The sequence below is a fragment of the Neolamprologus multifasciatus genome, chromosome 6, assembly GCF_963576455.1.
Source record: "Neolamprologus multifasciatus chromosome 6, fNeoMul1.2, whole genome shotgun sequence".
Lineage (NCBI taxonomy): Eukaryota > Metazoa > Chordata > Actinopteri > Cichliformes > Cichlidae > Neolamprologus > Neolamprologus multifasciatus.
Genome location: NC_140444.1, coordinates 30358477 through 30372603, shown reverse-complemented (window position 1 = coordinate 30372603; position 14127 = coordinate 30358477). Strand labels below are relative to the sequence as shown.

Below are 14127 nucleotides of genomic sequence, written 5' to 3'. Positions count from 1 at the left end.
AATTTAAATCTAATTTGTAATTCTGCAATGACACTTATCATTAGTAAAGGTGCTGTAGGGGAACTGTATGACACTGACTGCCAGGAGTATTAGTCTTGATAGACTTAGGCAAGATTCACATGGATGCATTTCAGAATTTGGCGCCCTCGCTTCTCATTTACGCTGAATCGGGTGATGTCACACAGTGCCAAACTGAATTATGGATCCATTGTTTCGCTTTAGTCTTCCTGCTTGGAGTCAAAGTCGAGAGAAATTCAACTTCCCAAGGGCCAGTGCCAGCGTCAGCCAATCAAATCACATTTATTCAAATGATCCAGTGCAGCTGTTAGCCAATGAAATCATTTTATGCAAATATCCTGAGAGGGCGATGTGTTGCCAGTGCAGTCGGGTAACAAAATGTATGGCTGTCACAAGGTGAAAGTGGTCACAAACAGGGGGCTGCACCAGCAATGACATGCTAAATACAACCCAAGTGATAAAAAAAATGTGAAAAAGTGCAATGCTGGAAAAGTAGAATGTTTGCCTGTAAATTAAAAGTAAAGTAAAAGCATTTCTGGTTTGTGTCACACTTTTCACAGTTTCACTACTGCCCAGAGAGTACTTGACATGGGTTTGCAGATATGATAGCAAGTTCCGGTCTACTAAAGATCAAAAAATTGCAAGGAGGTTGCCAACTGGTTGGGAAATGTACATTTTTCCCTAGCAACCAGTGGTTGCCAGATAGCCAGGCACTGGCCTCTAGGCCTGTGGGACTGGGGTTTTAAGGACTCAGCGGGGTTCTTGATTGGCAGTGCATTGGCAAATCATAAAAAAAAAAAAACACCCAGCACGCCCCTGCGGGCGGTTTATCCTTCAAGCTCGGGTCCTCTACCAGAGGCCTGGGAGCTTGAGGGTCCTGCGCAGTATCTTAGCTGTTCCCAGGACTGCGCTCTTCTGGACAGAGATCTCCGATGTTATTCCTGGGATCTGCTGGAGCCACTCGCCTAGCTTGGGAGTCACTGCACCTAGTGCTCCGATTACCACGGGGACCACCGATACCTTCACCCTCCACATCCTCTCGAGCTCTTCTCTGAGCCCTTGGTATTTCTCCAGCTTCTCGTGTTCCTTCTTCCTGATATTGCTGTCATTCGGAACCGCTACATCGATCACTACGGCCGTCTTCTTCTGTTTGTCTACTACCACTATGTCCGGTTGGTTAGCCACCACCATTTTGTCCGTCTGTATCTGGAAGTCCCACAGGATCTTAGCTCGGTCATTCTCCACCACCCTTGGGGGCATTTCCCATTTTGACCTTGGGACTTCCAGGTTATACTCGGCACAGATGTTCCTGTACACTATGCCGGCCACTTGGTTATGGCGTTCCATGTATGCCTTGCCTGCTAGCATCTTGCACCCTGCTGTTATGTGCTGGATTGTCTCAGGGGCATCTTTACACAGCCTGCACCTGGGGTCTTGCCTGGTGTGATAGACCCCAGCCTCTATGGATCTTGTACTCAGAGCTTGTTCTTGTGCTGCCATGATTAGTGCCTCTGTGCTATCTTTCAGTCCAGCTTTGTCCAGCCACTGGTAGGATTTCTGGATATCAGCCACCTCCTCTATCTGCCGGTGGTACATACCGTGCAGGGGCCTGTCCTTCCATGATGGTTCCTCGTCTCCCTCCTCTTTCTTGGGTTTCTGCTGCCTGAGGTATTCACTGAGCACGCTGTCAGTTGGGGCCATCTTCGTGATGTATTCTTGGATGTTTGTTGTCTCATCCTGGATTGTGGTGCTGACACTCACCAGTCCCCGACCCCCTTCCTTCCGCTTAGCGTACAGCCTCAGGGTGCTGGACTTGGGGTGAAACCCTCCATGCATGGTAAGGAGCTTTCTTGTCTTTATGTCAGTGGCTTCTATCTGCTCCTTTGGCCAGCCTATTACCCCAGCAGGGTACCTGATCACGGGCAGGGCGTACGTGTTGATGGCCCGGATCTTGTTCTTACCGTTCAACTGACTCCTCAGGACTTGCCTGACCCTCTGCAGGTACTTGGTGGTTGCAGCTTTCCTAGCGGCCTCTTCATGGTTCCCATTCGCCTGCAGGATCCCCAGGTACTTGTAACTGTCCTCTATGTCTGCAATGTTGCCTTCTGGTAGTTCAATCCCCTCAGTTCTGACTACCTTCCCTCTCTTTGTTACCATCCGACTACACTTCTCCAGCCCAAACGACATTCCAATGTCATTGCTGTATAGCCTGGTAGTGTGGATCAGTGAATCGATGTCTCGTTCACTCTTGTCATACAGCTTGATGTCATCCATGTACAGGAGGTGGCTGACAACTGCTCCGTTCCGTAGTCGGTATCCGTAGCCAGTCTTGTTAATGATCTCACTGAGGGGGTTCAGGCCTATGCAGAACAGCAGTGGGGACAGAGCATCTCCTTGGTAGATCCCGCACTTGATGGTGACTTGTGCTATGGGCTTGGAATTGGCCTCTAGTGTTGTACGCCACATCCCCATTGAGTTCCTGATGAAGGCTCTTAGGGTCCCATTGATCTTGTACAATTCTAGGCATTCCAGTATCCAGCTGTGGGGCATTGAGTCATATATATATATATATATATATATATATATATATATATATATATATATATATATATACAGTGGGGCAAAAAAGTATTTAGTCAGCCACCGATTGTGCAAGTTCCCCCACTTAAAATGATGACAGAGGTCAGTAATTTGCACCAGAGGTACACTTCAACTGTGAGAGACAGAATGTGAAAAAAAAAATCCATGAATTCACATGGTAGGATTTGTAAAGAATTTATTCGTAAATCAGGGTGGAAAATAAGTATTTGGTCACCTCAAACAAGGAAAATCCCTGGCTCTCACAGACCTGTAACGTCTTCTGTAAGAAGCTTTTCTGTCCCCCACTCGTTACCTGTATGAATGGCACCTGTTTGACCTCATCATCTGTATAAAAGACACCTGTCCACAGCCTCAACCAGTCAGACTCCAAACTCCGCCATGGCCAAGACCAAAGAGCTTTCGAAGGACACCAGGAAAAGAATTGTAGACCTGCACCAGACTGGGAAGAGTGAATCTACAATAGGCAAGCAGCTTGGTGTGAAAAAATCAACTGTGGGAGCAATCATCAGAAAATGGAAGACATACAAGACCACTGATAATCTCCCTCAATCTGGGGCTCCACGCAAGATCTCATCCCGTGGGGTCAAAATGATCATGAGAACGGTGAGCAAAGATCCCAGAACCACACGGGGGGACCTGGTGAATGACCTGCAGAGAGCTGGGACCAAAGTAACAAAGGTCACCATCAGTAACACACTACAACGGCAGGGAATCAAATCCCGCAGTGCCAGACGTGTTCCGCTGCTGAAGCCAGTGCATGTCCAGGCCCATCTGAAGTTTGCCAGAGAGCACATGGATGATACAGCAGAGGATTGGGAGAATGTCATGTGGTCAGATGAAACCAAAGTAGAACTTTTTGGTATAAACTCAACTCGTCGTGTTTGGAGGAAGAAGAATACTGAGTTGCATCCCAAGAACACCATACCTACTGTGAAGCATGGGGGTGGAAACATCATGCTATGGGGCTGTTTTTCTGCCAAGGGGACAGGACGACTGATCCATGTTAAGGACAGAATGAATGGGGCCAAGTATCGTGAGATTTTGAGCCAAAACCTCCTTCCATCAGTGAGAACTTTGAAGATGAAACGAGGCTGGGTCTTCCAACATGACAATGATCCAAAACACACCGCCCGGGCAACAAAGGAGTGGCTCCGTAAGAAGCATTTGAAAGTCCTGGAGTGGCCTAGCCAGTCTCCAGACCTCAACCCCATAGAAAATCTGTGGCGGGAGTTGAAAGTCCGTGTTGCTCGGCGACAGCCCCAAAACATCACTGCTCTTGAGAAGATCTGCATGGAGGAATGGGCCAAAATACCAGCTACTGTGTGTGCAAACCTGGTAAAGACCTATAGTAAACGTTTGACCTCTGTTATTGCCAACAAAGGTTATGTTACAAAGTATTCAGTTGTATTTTTGTTATTGACCAAATACTTATTTTCCACCCTGATTTACGAATAAATTCTTTACAAATCCTACCATGTGAATTCATGGATTTTTTTTTCACATTCTGTCTCTCACAGTTGAAGTGTACCTCTGGTGCAAATTACTGACCTCTGTCATCATTTTAAGTGGGGGAACTTGCACAATCGGTGGCTGACTAAATACTTTTTTGCCCCACTGTATATATATTTTTCATATTGTTTTTTTGTGAACTCTACTGTCACTCCATTAATTTATCTGGCTGATTTGTAAATCAATCGCCTGTTGACAGTGCACCATCGAGTTGTGCACTGTTGTGTTTTTGGAAGACTGCACTGGAGTATAGTATGTTTGTGTTGGTTGAGGCTCTCCATAACCAAATACCTAAGAAAACAGAAATGCAGCACCATAAACGTCTACTGAACAAAGTCGGCAACAGTTAGTTAACTAGCTGGTTATTAGTGCTATAACGATCATGCCAGCAAAGATGCCCTCCTCAACCATGAATCCTGTCTTACAGGGATGTACAAAACAATATGAATACCATGATATATTTCCATTCAGCTTTCTGCAAGCCTACCTAAGTAGCATGACTTAAAATATGTGCTTAAATCAGTGGTCCCCCCCCTCCCCCAACCACCTACCCCGCCACCGCACACCTCAAACATTTAGTAAACAATTAAGCAAATACAAGTAAACTGCAAGAAATTACAGGTAGTAATAAAATACACTACTAACCGTTTTACGCTATGTCCACACCTACACGGGTATTTTTGAAAACGGAGAGTTTTTAAAAATCCTTTTTTGCGTTTACATGTGGGCGAGGAATACAGAATTCGTCATGCAACGTCAAAGGTATGTGCCTTTTTTCACGTCACGCTGTGCGCACGTTATTGTTTACATGAGATGAATTGCAGAATGGCAGATAGAGACGAAATACTGTTAATCTGACTATCTGCAGGTTTTACATCGATAATACTGCCTCTGTCTGAGTCTCGACACTGTTGCATTTTTAAAAATCTTTCTTATCCTCAAACAGCAACCTTAGCTTAAATAAGCTGCATGTTTGTGAAGCATTTGTGGGTCAGCCTCGTCACAGTCACAGGTTTGTTGTGATGTTGTCCTCTGTAATAGGCTGCAATGAGCTGGTCATATTTTAGTGGGGTTTGACAAAATAATAGGGGCGCTTTACAGTAACATAGCCGGCAGGCTTTTGCTTTTTGTTTTTTTTTTTGTTTTGTTTTCTCTTCATCCACCAACTGAATAATGGGAGCTTCTTCTCTACACACACTCACATACACATGGGTCTTGACACAAGTAAACAGTCATGTGCCAGAGAGGCCAGAGGAGGTTGTTAGCTCTCTTCTGCGAGACAGAGCCACATATTAGCCTCAATATATATAGGCTCTTTCTCCCTGTCTCCCTCCCTCTGTCCATCATTGACTTGCCAACTGTCAGATGTTGCTGTCATCCTCAGCCGTCCCTTCATTTGTCTCTCTAATGGGAATCCCCCTCTGTTTTCTCACACAGCTCTTATTTCAACAATTCCTCACTTTTTTCCCATGACTGTGTCCCATTTCGCTGTCAATCTCTCTTCCCTCTCTGACACACATAGATTTTTTAATGTTCTATAAATGTGTTATATAAATCTAATTCATATTATTATTTTTTGGATGACTCTCGCACCGTAACTGCAGGAAAATGGCACATTCAGACTTATAGTAAGCAGCTCCTGTGTTTTTCCTGATGCATCCTAACTGCTCAGCTTTCTTGTTTTAGAGGCATTAAATGGGCTTAATGACTTGTTTCATTCTAACCTAAACTAACCTCTCTCTATTTTCTTCTTCCTGTTCCCTTTCCCACTTTTTGTCCCTTTTTTGTTAGTGATGTGAAAAGTGCTCTGAGACTGAAGGCTCAGCTGGTTTGGAAAAGACCTCCATCTGCAAAGGTAAAAAGTTTCCCCCCTTCCTCTTTGTGTCTGTCGGTTTTTCATTCTGTTCTCTGTCTCTGCTTTTAAACGCCAACCTTCACTGCTGGATGAGAAGACATCTGCAGAATACAAAGCAGTGCTTTAACAGTTTAGACCAAAAGTGGCATGCGGCAAACATTTCAGACAAATGCACAAAATACAAACACACACATACATAAACAGGCGTGCAACGCGGTGAAAAGGTAATTCATCACATGATTTACCCTTTATTTCCTTGGAGAAAATGTTCATGACACAAACACAGGAGGAGATTTTGTGTGTGACCGCGTGCGCACGTGTGTGAGGAGAGATGAAAAATCCTATTATCTCTTCCCTTTATGAGAAATTGTGAGCTGTCAAAGTTTAAGGGTTACGGCCACCCAAGGACACGGGACTGGTAACAGAAAAATCTAGACGTGTTTATTGTACACTCAAATTGGAGCTGTGCTTAGAGTGAAAATACCACAATATTTCAAACTTACCCTACTGAGCATTACAGCATGGTGTTTTGAATCGGAAGCTTTAACATGATTTGTCTAAAGTCAAGCAGGGTTGTAACCAGTAATTAGCAAGGTCTAAATTTCTTCTCTTACTGTGTCACCCTGATAAAGATAAGAGGCAGAGGATTCATGGATGACAGTGATAATGGTTGACGAACATATTATAATGCTGGAATTCTTCTTTGTTTAAAGTTAACAAAGTAACAATGTTTATGCAGAGGCAATAACCAGGAATCAGAGTCGCACACATTACGTAAAGTCAAACCTCAAAACATCCAAAACATAAATCTTGTCTCTTATCCTCGGCATGCTACACGAAATGTCTAACTAACTAATGACAAACAAACACTATTAATGACATTGTTAATCGTCACTTCAGTGTTTATTAACAGCCATCAATGATATACTTAAGTGAAATTAATGCTAGACTGGTCATTCATTTAAAATGTTGATTATATAATGATCAGAATGATAAACTCATGACAAAGCTTGTGTATGTAAAGGGTCTCGAGGATTAGCCACCAGTATTGCAAATTTTCTGTGTATTTTGAATTCAAACCTATATTCATGAGGCAGTTCACAGGTTTGATACCTGCTCTGTAATTATTGCCCTATTATTGCCGCTGCCTGTGAAAGTGCTCTTTGTCGATTCTTAGCGGGTGACAGTGTGTCAGCCTTCAGTGTTTGTTTGCGATGCTCCCTGTGGCCTGTAGCTTTTTTGACAACACACTGTTGCCTATTTGTACACAGCAGTATTCATCCAGTGGCGTACATTACATTCTTTAAACAGTCCTTGTCTGTCAGAGCCGAGCGCAAACTAAAAGATTCCTAAAACAAAATTAACAGCAGGAGGCTTTGCACATCTTATTATGATTGTATCCACCCAGTGTGCTAGGATCGATGATCAAAAGGAGATAATGGTTGACAGAACACTATCATTATCATCAGTTTCAGTGCTTATATTGTCACTGTGACCTTCTTTCATCAGACTAATCATTATCATCATTATTTTTATCCTGCACAAATGTACACACCATTGTGCCTCCGTCCGTCCCTCCATTATTCCAGCCTCTCTGCCAAACACCGTGTCTGATCCTCCAGACACAAATGTGGCTACCCTCGTCTGTCAGCATTTACACACCAAATGGTGTTTGACCAAGATTCAAGGCTTCTCTATTCCCATCCCTAATGCATGTGAATGACCTGCTTGCCTACGTTTGTCTGCGTATGTGTGTGTGTGAGGGATGTGTATGTGCGTAATGAGGTGATTTTTATTCGTCGTCCCTGTCCTCTTGGCCTGTCAAGACCGCAGATTCAATTTGAGTGGTGAGATAGAAAGCGAGAGATTATGCTTGTCTCTCCTTGTGTGTGTGTGTGTGTGTGTGTGTGTGTGTGTGACAGAGTGATAGATTCCTGCCAAAGTATTCTCATCTTTGAGCCCAGAATCAGAGATGAATGCTATTTTTGCAAGGCTGTGTGTTTGCCTCTGTTTGTGCGTGTGTGTGTGTGAGAGAGAGAGTGTGTGTCTGTGTGTGTTTGTCTGTATAGGAAAGTAGATGGAGAGCTCAAATTTAACAACTTGGCACCAGCCTGTGTGTGTGATAGAGAGAAGAAAAGATAAAGAGAGGAAAAGGGGACAGGGGAGAGGAAGAGGGCTGTTTGGGTGTGAACAGGGGAGTGTGTTTGCTGCGACGAGAGATTTTTTTTAGGAGAAAGTGGAATTTTAAATTACAGGAGAGCAGATTATCTGACTGGGAAGACAAGTGCTGCTTCATCTGTCTTGTGAGCCACGCAGGCACAACAATGAGTACATGAATTTACATACAAAGACATGTTGCTTTCCACTGAGAAATTAGACTGTTTCCCATGTGTTAGTGTGTGCGTACACCACCATGCATCCACGCATATCCGCACATTTTGTTATCAGCGCATGTGGATTTGTGTGCATTGTTGAATTTGGACAACATGTTAAGTTGAGTCTCAAAGGTGTGCCAGTGTGGGAGCTACAGGCTCAAAAGAAAACCTGATTCTGCTTTCGGAGACCTTTATATATTATGTAGCATTAGATTTTTAATGCTGACATTTCAGTTTAAAAGAAGCATTTTATTACTGAGTTGTTGTCTGAGATAGAGCTATGTTATGTATGTTTGCGAGTTTAATTCGATTCCGTTTTATTTTAATATAGCCCCAAATTATACCAACGGCTTTATACAGTTTTATATTGTAAACTAAAAACCTTACAATAATAGAGAGAAAACTCCAACAATAAAACAAACCCGTATGAGCAAGCACTTGGTGACAGTGGGAAACAAGAACTCCCTTTTAATGGGAAGAAAGGCTCAGAGAAGGACGGGATAGAAGACACAATGACAATGATGATAATTAAAAAATGATCTGTTGATGGGCTGAGGGAAAGCAGGAGAACAATCCAGAAAGACCAGGCTCAGGAAGGGGCAGCAACCTGCATCAACCAGCTCTGGGGTGAAGGATCGTCCACCTCCTAGGATTCATGAAGCACGTGAAGGAGTTATTCACTGTATAAAGAAAAAGAAGGAAATATACAAGACATTTTGCTACATAAATATTCTATTTTTTCACTCTTTTTTGTGAAAAAGGGAAAAGTCATCAGCAATTAACTTCTACATACAGACATCTGAAACATTACTATATACTTCAGAAAGATGTATTAGAGCTTTGTAAATCCAAAACCATCACATACAAACTAATTTAATATTTGTTTTCATCTTTGTTTCTGTTTTAGACTTAAAACGGATTCGAATCTTATCTTTTTCCCCACTGATGTACACACAAGACTCCAAAATTATAAAGTAAAGATGTGGGGTTTTTTAGACTGAAAGGCTAAAATATTCCACTAACAATTCTGACGTTTCACTTAACAACAGGTTAAAGTAGCGATTTCTGGGGAACTAAGAGGATAAGCAGCAGCCTCTCCATGCTAATCAAATCCACTTCATTAATTAATCATTGGCAACTGTGACCACAGCTGCAAAAACAGACGTTTCCGTATCCTGCTGGTCTGGAGCATACCAGTGTGTGTTAGCACAATGCCACAATCTTCCCAGGACTGATCCCAAGGTTGGACTGTGCAATGCTCAAATAAATCTCCACAGGCCGCACTTATTATGTTAAAGTTCCAGGAAGCACAATAAGAAACAAACTGAACACGTAAGGTTGATTTGGAAGGGTTGCTAGGAGAAAGCCTCTCCTTTCTCCCTAAAAACAACATCAAAGGTTAGGTTTGCAAATGTACATCTGAACAAACCACAACACTTCCGGAACAATGTCCTCTGGGCAGATGAGGCTAAAGGCAGATAAGATTCAGCAATCGTGCACAGCGCCATGCTTGGAGAAAACCAAACACCTCATACAGCTGCTGGAAGGGTGATGATTTGGTCTTTTATTCCAGTCACAGCGCCCCCTGCAGTCATTGAGGTGAGCATATTCTCCTGGTCAATGATCAGGAGAGCTGTGCATAAATGACTGCCTGCAAACTTCAGTGAACACAAGGAAAGAACATGATTGCTGCTAAAGGTATAGCAATATATACTTTCTCCTCAGCCAAAGAACTTAAGTAATTACAAAAATGTTTTTATCCAGTCCCGTTTTATGTTTTTCATTTACCATCCTCCCTGTCCCTGTGGTAGAAACGCTCCACAGCGTGATGCTGCCACCATCGTGTTAGACTGCAAGGATGGTGTTAATGAGGTGTCTGACTCAGTGGCTGCTTCCCTCCACAGACATCATTGGGAAAAGCCAAAATGATGCTGTTTGATTTTAATGGTAAACATTACAGAGTCTGGCTTGACTCATGCTAGCTAATCACATCATGGCTATGCAGTGCAGCCAGTGGTCAAAACACACAAGAGACTTTCATTCCTGCTGAAGGAAATGTATTTACATACTGTCTGTACCCAAAAAAAGGAGAAAAGATGCAGGAAAACACGCATGACATCATAAATTATACCAGCTCGTGAGTGATCAATCACAGGGCTGTTAGGACTCACAGTATGTAATGGTGCGTAATGATACAAAGGCTGCTTCGGGGCTGTTAGTAAACGCTGACACTGCAAGAATGAGGATAGACCAAGTCCTATTTTCTGGCACACGATCATGATTGAGCTTCATGCTCAGAGCAGATTTAGTAGGGGTGTCTCAGCAGTCCTTTATAGTGGTACCTAAGATCCCTGCTTAGGTTTAGCCATGCAGCGTGGGGAGTTGTGTTTTTGTTTTGTTTGGTTGTTTTTGATATGATTAAAAACAGGAGTTATATCAAATAAATGCCTTAAAAATCCAACAAGATTGTAATGAAGCAAAAACTGGTAATGATGAGAAATTGAACAGTTCAGCACTGAGATCATCACACAAGGGCATTTCCTTTGAATTTTAATTAGCAGGAAAATTTATTTTCTTTGAAAACAAAAAATCATGAAGAAAACCTTTTAATTTAAAAAAAACAAAGGATTTTTCAACAATTATTGTTTTCATTTTACAAATATGACTGGACTGATTTTGAATAGTCTTTTGCTTCTTCTTTATAAAGGCCAGAATAAAGATTATTTTCCTTTAATATAACCTGAAGTTGATTTGATGCAATAAGAAATATCACGCGCAGCTCGCTGTGACATCTGATATCTCTCTGGTTGGGTGTCGGCTCTGGTAGACATCCAAATTAGACAGAGCGGCACGCAGAGGAGATCCATCTTGGTTTATTGATAAAGCACAGCGACAGCAGAAGACGCATTTCTTCACTCAGCCGTCACTGGCACCACACTTTAATTATCCATGTATCTACCTGACTGAATGTGGGCTATTTGTAAACATCAATATATATATATTTTGTCAAATTAACTGCCATTCTGAGGATTAATGACAAAGAAGACCAAACTAAACATGCAAAATTGCATCTGATTTCTCATTTGAGTAACTTTTTTGTTAAAGTTACATTTATGATGTGAATGGTGTGAAGATCCTGGAGCCTGGATGCAGTTACCTGTGGTTAGCATGTTAGCATAGAGAGGGATGCAAACAACTTCCTGGGCATCTAGGGGTGCCATCAAGATGTAATTGCATGGGTAAAAGTTTGTGCTGCAGACGTTTTCCTTCATGGTAATGTGACCATATTAGTATCATCCCCTTCTATACTTGGCATGCTTGGATTTATTCATGGTCACCCTAACGTTTTGGAACTGGCAACAGTCGGCATCAGATCCAGAGTAATGCCTCTTTGAAACACATAACTGTACCATCACAGATGGATCCTCAGTTTCTCGCATCCATCATCCAGCGACAGCACATTATAGAAGATATAGTTCATATCTCTTCAGCTTTTTTTCCTCATCACTTCTTTCCTTCTTCACATCCTCTGTGTGTCATCCTCTGCCTTGATCCTTCAGCGGGCATGTCTGTTGTTGTTATTCTGGTCACCACGCAACAGCAGCACCATAAAAATCAAAGCGGTCATAACATATATAATGAGAAAAAGAAGTAAATAAGCTGGGTGCAAGTTTCCAAGCACTATATCCAGAGATGGAACAGCTCAGAAAAGTCACCAGAAATCATAATGAAAAATAGAAAGCTATAAAATAACAAGAAAACTTTAGCTTTTCGCACAGCAAACAATCCTGATGAGACACAACAAGTAAACCTACACAGACATGGGAACTACATGCAAACACGGCACAGAAAAGACAGCAGGCTCCTATAACTTTTTAATTCCTTCATATCGTGGGAAGTTTTGTCTCCTGGTGTTTGTGCTGGTTTCCTCTGCTTGCCCTGGTTTCTGCAGCCCATCAAAAAAATGCGACTAACACTGCCCATCTTGGCCCAGGACACTCTTGCACAAGACATCGTAATCCTGTTTGTCTCTGCTGCTCAGTGTTCAGCTCACCTTTTCTTTGAAGGTTTAAGGATCTTTAAATGTGAACAAAGAGTCATTTTCAGAAAATCAATCTGTTTTTTTTTTTTTTAATTAGAAGAGGTATTGGTTTCATGAATGATTTATGAAACGGCCAAAGACAGACACAAATGGAAAAACACAACTGTTTTCATCAATTGCAGATTGTTTTCAGAGATTTCTTTTTGTTTTCTAAAACTAATCGTCCCCTGATTCAGAGATCTTCATGACATGCAGTCTGAGAAATGTCATCAACACCTTTGCAATATAATACTTGTCTTACTTGTTCCTTTTGGTTTTTTTCATTGTTTTTGGAGTATCCATTACTGCCCCAGTGTTGCTGTTCCTACAGTGTTATGATTAATGTTGCTTCAGGAAACTTCGATGGGGTTGACCTATCACACCGCTGTGATGCCATAGATTTGGGACTTGGGGAGAACACCAGACTGGTGAGATACCAGAGTAGTTGGAAGCTAGTGTGAAGTTTGCTTGCAGGGCTTTATGCCAAATAAGCCTCACTGGCAAAAATGCCAAGTTGGACTACTTGTTTCTGTGTCTTACAGGCCTCCTGGCTTTTAATCAGTGTTGCTTTCTAATTTTGATCTGATTTGACTTCAGCTGATTAAGACTTATTTGTTTTGAGTTTTTTACTTTCCTTTGGTTAAGTGTAGGACAAAATCATTTGTTGAACACAGTATTAAAAGTGTTACTGCCAAAGTGTCCTGAAGTCAAAATATCCCAGACAACATGGCAACGTGACTGGTCAGTTGCAGACATGTTGCTTTAGCAACACTGATGCTGTTGCAGCACCATCAATACAGAATTGTCATGATTGTGCAACTGTTTTCACACAGGATTGTTTTATTTGAAGGGGACAGGACCCAGATCCTGGTGGCAGGGTTAAAAACAACTAAATGTCAAAGTCCATAAATAAAAAATGAACAAAATAAATAATTTAACACAGACCAATGAAAAACTCAAATGCAAAACATATCAGAACAAATTTATCCAAATATTAGGAACACATCAGGAATGCACCATAGAAGGAAAAATAAAGCCAATCTGGAAATCTGAAGGCCACCAGATGACGATAGTCTTGTAGAAGTTTATGGGAAAACGTCTTTCTGTCCTTACCCCAGAAAATATATTTCTGCTGAGTTAAAGCTCCACGTAGTCCAGATGAAAAAGAAAAACATGATGTCAAGTGCTGTTATGAGCATGCAAAATGTTTCCGTTACTTACAGATAAGGCATTGTATTTTACATAGTACTAACTTTAGTGAGAGTCATGAAGTCTCTCCTGTTGAAAAATTATTTTTATTATTTATTTTTAACAGACAAAGAGGTACCTGTGAAGATATTTTATAAGGCTTTATATTCTGTACTTTCAGTGATGTCACAGAGGCTTAAAGGCACATGGGGAAAGGAGTTAGGTATAGCAATTGATGATGAAGAGTGGAAAGATGTCTGGAGTTATGCCAAATCAATCTCAGTTTGTAATCGTACCAAAGCAATACAGTTAAAAATCATACACAGAATGCATATGTCCATATTTCGCAGACATCAATATAATCCTACCCTTTCATGTGCCTCAAATGTAAGACAGAAATTGGTACCCTAACTCACAGCTTCTGGTCATGTTTGAAATTGCAAGAATATTGGTCTAATGTGTTATCTGAAATGGAGAAGATATTCGGTTGTGAATTGGAG

At 41.8% G+C, this 14127-nt stretch overlaps 1 protein-coding gene and 1 long non-coding RNA gene across 4 annotated transcripts in view; both read left to right on the top strand.

Moving 5' to 3' along the window:
- The window catches only part of LOC146517292 (uncharacterized), a 378392-nt gene that overhangs the window by 124809 nt on the left and 239456 nt on the right, over positions 1 to 14127 (top strand). The gene's annotated exons all lie outside the window — the stretch shown is intronic.
- LOC146517299 (protein ELFN1-like) overlaps positions 1 to 14127 on the top strand; it is a 129866-nt gene that overhangs the window by 74452 nt on the left and 41287 nt on the right. For all 3 annotated transcript variants that reach the window (XM_085161627.1, XM_085161628.1, XM_085161626.1), the window contains one exon: positions 5920 to 5983. The gene's annotated coding sequence lies outside the window, so the exon portion shown is untranslated. The remainder of the gene's footprint in view (positions 1 to 5919; positions 5984 to 14127) is intronic.